Source organism: Mus musculus, chromosome 13, assembly GCF_000001635.26.
Source record: "Mus musculus strain C57BL/6J chromosome 13, GRCm38.p6 C57BL/6J".
Lineage (NCBI taxonomy): Eukaryota > Metazoa > Chordata > Mammalia > Rodentia > Muridae > Mus > Mus musculus.
In genome coordinates this window covers 19419832-19425831 of record NC_000079.6, presented here as the reverse complement: position 1 = coordinate 19425831, position 6000 = coordinate 19419832, and the positions used below count along the sequence as shown (strand labels likewise).

Below are 6000 nucleotides of genomic sequence, written 5' to 3'. Positions count from 1 at the left end.
TAAAGTAATTCCTGGTACTGGTTTCAGCTTTTGTCCTTTGTTCTGATAGCTAGACCTGCCCCACCTCTCTCCACCCCATGTGTATCCGTGTGCTTGTGTGTGTGTGTGTGTGTGTGTGTGTGTGTTTGTGTATGTGTGTGTGTGCTAGGATACTTTTGTAACCTATTGCTACACTGGCATAAATGGTGCTAGTAAAATTGGATAAACATAAGCAAAAAACAACAATAGCAAAAACAAAAGACAACAAACAACAAAACATTTAGTTTTCATACTTTGTTCAAAAGTAACTCCAAATGCATTACAGACTTAAACACAAACAGAACACTTCAAGACTTTTGGTGGGAAAGTGACAGGAGAAGATCCTTGGATGCTCATAGATCTGGCCAAAGCACATGGAGGAGACATAACAGCTTATCTTTGTTGTCAACTTGACACACCAAAGAAGAGGGAACTTCAGTTGAGGAATTTCCTTCATGAGATTGGACCATGGGCAATAGAAAAAAACCTTTTAAAAAATTTTAGTTATTTTATTTTGTGTGTATGAATGTATTGTTCGTATGGAGGTATGTGTACCATATGCAGGTCTGGCACCCTCAGAGGTCAGAAGGCACAGCTTGTCTTGGAGTTGGGGTTATAGACGGTTGTGAGCAACCATGTGGGGAATGGGAACCAAACCCAGGTCCTCTGAATGAGCAGCAAGTGCTCCTAACCACTGAGCCATTTCTTCAGCTCCTGTGGGCATTTTCTTGATTGCTACTGGATCTAGGAGGGTCCAGTTTGTAGCCACCCGCAGCTTCACGAACCGGGTTCCTGAAGGAGAGGCTGGGGCTGTATGGGAGAAAAGGCAGGAGTATATCAAGACAAGATACTGATCAAGGCCCCAAGTTTACTAAGAGTCTGAGCTTATAAAGGGGGAAGGCCCATCCCCTGCCACAGCAGGCTCTTGATGCTTTGTCGCCAGGCTGTCTGCACTTGCTTTTTCAGAAAGACAGGTTCAACCTCTCAGCGGGTATTGGAGTCTTGGAGAAAAGCGCAGAGGTGACAGAACAATAGACCTATCTAGGTCAGAAGACTCCACCCTAGGTGGTCTTGTTCACAGTGGCAGAACAGCTCTGAGCCAGTCTGCTCAAGGCTGGGGGAGGCTACAGGGTTCACTGTGGATAGCACCAGCCCTAGTCATGTAGGCCTGCGCTGTCAAAGAAGGGAACCTGAAAATGAATGGGGTGTCACAAGTCTTTAATCCCAGGAATAGGGAGACAGAGGCAGGAGGATCTCTGTGAGTTTGAAGCCAGCTTAGTCTGCACAGCAACTTCCAAGTCAGCCAGAGTTACATAGCAAGACCTTATTTTAAAAAATAGTATTTGAGCAATCCAGAGGAATGTTTATGCATGGCTTTTATTTTACTTCCTGCCTCCATGTGCTTGTCTTGGCATTCTTCTGCCTTGGCAATCTGCCTTGGCTACCCAGGATGATACACTGTAACCTTTAAGCCGAAATGGGCCTTTCCTTTCCACGTTGATTTTGACGGTAGTGTTTATCAGAATAACCAAATTAGGACAGGAAAGACTTTTAAACTGGACTTCACTATCATACAAAGATGAAGACTAGATATAGCCACAAATCAGAAGAGATCTTTTTTAACTACAGATAATAGAAATGACTAATAATTAGGATAACATAAAGTTCTTACAATAGAATAAAATAAGCAATTCATTCACAAAAGCAGGAAGATGACATTTTGCAGAAAAGGATGTGCAAATGGCAAATAACTACATGTAAAATAAAAGATTTTAATGCCATTAACCACTGGGAATAGAAATTTAAGCCAGAGTGAGGTGTCACTACATACTTGCTAGAATGTATAAATAAAAAAATGTAAAATAAAAATAATGGCATTGAATATACAATGGATCCTGGGTCACTCATACCCTGGTGAGGATGTCAAGAAATTTGACTGTTCATATTCTGTGTGCAAATGAAAATCTACTGTCCATCCTGACATCAGTTTGGCCATTTATTTTAAAAATTAACCATGTAAGTACTCTTTAACCAAGCAACTGAATTCTAGAACATTCGTCTAAAAGAATGAAAATTTATGTGCATGCAAAATCTTTATATCATTTTTAGAGTAGTTATACTCATAATAGCACTTGGATCCAAACTAGATGTCCACTGGTGGCAAATGGTCATTTAAACCAGAGGATACTCCTATAGTAGAATATGGTTCGGGAGTGTGCAGGAACAAACAATTATGTGTAGTAACTTGGATGAATGTCCAGAACGGGAGAATACACATTATAATAATAGTCCTCCTAATTTAATCTCTATACTCAAGTACAATTCTAAGCATAGACTTAGTGGGCTTTCATTTGGACAAACTGATTATGCATTCACATAGAAACAAGGAAATGCTAAGGGAACAGAAAAATATTAATTTTGAAAAAGGGAAGACACATTTACTATATGCTATTTCATCTGATTTTAAATTTCAAAGTTATTTTACAGAGCCACAAATACTAAGACATGGTTATTTATTTTTAAAAATAGACACAATGATGAAAGGAGTAGAGGAGGCATTCCCAAGATGAAAGAGCAGCAAGTGCTCTTAACCATTGAGTCAATTCTCACAGAAAGAAACCACAGAGAGAGAGAGCCAATTGATTTCCCATGAAGATAGCTGCACAGTTCAATATGGGGGAGAGGGGTCGATAAATAATGTTGGACACTTAAACTTGTAAGCAAGAATATCTCAATCTATAAGATTTCTTGTGAAAATAAGAGTCAATCTTTATGACCTAAGATTAGGCAATGATTTCTTAAATAGAAAAATCTACAAACAGTGACAGAAAAATAAGTAATATGGTCTTCAAAAGTCAATCGTAGGAAATGAAATGGAAATCTGAGAAAACATTTCTTTGCAAAGTCTGAAATTAGCAAAGAGTTTCGACTCAGGATATATACACAATGTTTGTAACTCTGTAGTGAGAACATTTTTTATTGTGAAATGAAAAGCTTAATGTCATAGCTGTGCCTACTTTGCCACAATGATCTACCAGTCCACTGGAATTCTGTACAAAATACAAAGGACTTGCTTTATGAATGCAGTTTGGTGAGCTGAATGAGGCTATTATGGGAATGCAGATGGACAGCCAACAAATTCCTCATGAAGGAAAGAAGCCAAGGAGCCACTTTCCCAGATAATCAGAAAAGTTCTCATTTCAAGGCAATACACTTTGAAAAAGACCAATAGGACATAATGGACAGTATAAAACAGATGTACATACATGAGGAAACTCCATGAATGGCAAAGGTATCACTGCTCATCAGGAGAGCAAGACTGGTTGGTCTTCTACAGGAAAATAAGTCTGTTTTCTGTCTGTCTAATTCTGAGTTGATACAAGTCTGAGTTAAACCAAAACAAATGTAAGAGACAGAACCTTTTAGAAACAGAATAGCAAATATAACTTTAAAACAGGAGTGAGGATGAACTTTATTCAACAACAAACAAAAGTTCAGACATAAAAAAAAATCTATTTACTGCATTAAAATGAGTCACAGTGAGAAAGTCACCATCATAAAGCAATTAAAGATGAGCAATAAACTTTAAGAAAAGTTAGAAAATACAACCACAGAAGTTTGTCCAATAATATAGCTACCACAAATGAACAAATGTGGAAAACTCTGCTCAAGAAAGATGAATACAAATTTCATTAAAGAGGGAGGAAAGCAAGTTCTCATTTGTTACCATTCATAGGCAACTAGAAAAATAAGAAACTACTGTTGGGGCTCTAGACAACTCTCTGAGATAAGTAGTGTTAGCTTCTCTTGCAGAGGACTTGAGTTCTAGGCCCTCACACTGGGAGATTCACAACCTCCTATAAGTCCAGCTACACTGTAGCTGCTACAGGGAATCTGATGCCCTCTTCAGTTTCCTCAGGCACACACACACACACACACACACACACACACACACACACACACACACACACATTTAAAAGAAAAGAAGCAAAACTGCTGTCATCCACAGGAAGACAAATTATGTAAAAAGTCTCTAACAGAATGTGAGAAAAACTGAGACCTTGTCCACAAAATGGCTATTGCAATATATTGGTACATATCACAATAATTATGGAAAGTGAGTTTGACTAAACATCTTCCTTTATTATTATGTGTTTTAAGAAGCATCTACTTATTTTTATTAGATATTTTCTTTATTTACCTTTCTTTATTTACCTTTCTTAGTTTCCCCTCTGAAAACCCCCTATCCCCTCCCCCCTTCCCCTGCTCATCGCTATCCTTTCCCGCTTCCTGGCCCTGGCATTCCCCTATACTGGGGCATAGAACCTTCACAGGACCAAGGGCCTCTCCTCCCATTGATGATGGCCTAGGCTATCCTTTGCTACATATGCAGCTAGAACCATGAGTCACACCATGTGTTTTCTTTGGTTGGTGGTTTAGTCCCAGGGAGCTCTGGAGGTACTGGTTAGTTCATCTTATTGTTCCTCCTATGGGGCTGCAAACCCCTTCAGCTCCTTGGGTCCTTTCTCTGGCTCCTTCTTTAGGGACCCTGTGCTCCGTTCAATGGATGGCTGTGAACATCCACTTCTGTATTAGTCAGGCACTGGCAGAACCTCTCAGGAGACAGCTATATCAGGCTCCTGTCAGCAAGCTCTTGTTGGCATCCACAATAGTGTCTGGTTTTGGTGGTTGTTTATGGGATAGATCCCCAGGTGGGGCAGTCTCTGGATGGTCATTCCTTCAGTCTCTGCTTCACACTTTGTCGTTGTAACTCCTTCCATGGGTATTTTGTTTCCCCTTCTAAGAAGGATCCAAGTGTCCATACTTCTGTCTTCCTTCTTCTTGAGTTTCATGTGTTTTGCGAATTGTATCTTGGGTATTTCGAGCTTGTGGGCTAATATCTACTTATCAGTGAGTGCATATCATGTGAGTTCTTTTGTGATTGGGTTACCTCACTCAGGATGATATCCTCCAGAACTATCCATTTGTCTAAGAATTTCATAAATTCATTGTTTTTAATAACTGAGTAGTACTCCATTATTTAAATGTACCATATTTTCTGTATCCATTTCTCTGTTGAGGGACATCTGGGTTCTTTCCAGCTTCTGGCTATTATAAATAATGCTGCTATGAACATAGTGGAGCATGTGTTCTTATTACATGTTGGAGAATCTTCTGGGTATATGCCCAGGAGTGATATTGCTGGATCCTCCAGTTATACTATGTCCAATATTCTGAGGAACCTCCAAACTGGTTTCCAGAGTGGACATACCAGCTTGCAATTCGACCAGCAGTGGAGGAGTGTTCCTCTTTCCCCACATCCTCGCCAGCATCTGCTGTCACCTGAGTTTTTGATCTTAGCCAGACTGGTGTGAGGTGGAATCTCAGGGTTGTTTTGATTTGCATTTCCCTGATGATTACTGGTGTTGAACATTTCTTAGGTGCTTCTCAGCCATTTGTTATTCCTCAGTTGAAAATTCTTTGTTTATCTCTGTTCCCATTTTTAATACTGTTATTTGGTTTTCAGAAGTCTAACTTCTTGAGTTCTTTGTATATATTGGATATTAGCCCCCTATTGGATTTAGGATTGGTAAAGGTCTTTTCCCAATCTGTTGGTTGCCATTTTGTCTTATTGACAGTGTCCTTTGCCTTACAGAAGCTTTGAAAGTTTATGAGGTCCCATTTGTCGATTCTTGATCTTAGAGCACAATCCATTGGTGTTCTGTCCAGGAATTTTTCCCCTGTGTCCATATCTTCGAGGCTTTTCCCCACTTTCTCCTCTATAAGTTTCAGTGTCTCTGGTTTTATGTGGAGGTCCTTGATCCACTTAGACTTGAGCTTTGTACAAGGATATAAGAATGGATTAATTGGAATTCTTCTACATGCTAACTGCCAGTTGAGCTAGTACCATTTGTTGAAAATGCTGTCGTTTTTCCACTGGATGGTTTTAGCTCCCTTGTCAAAGATCAAGTGACCATAGGT

At 39.6% G+C, this 6000-nt stretch overlaps 1 long non-coding RNA gene across 1 annotated transcript in view; it reads right to left on the bottom strand.

Annotated features, from left to right (window-relative positions):
- Positions 1-258: 258 nt before the first annotated feature.
- Gm40827 overlaps positions 259-6000 on the bottom strand; it is a 29727-nt gene continuing 23985 nt past the window's right edge. The window contains exon 2 of the long non-coding RNA XR_873152.2: positions 259-828. This is a non-coding gene — a long non-coding RNA (predicted gene, 40827). The remainder of the gene's footprint in view (positions 829-6000) is intronic.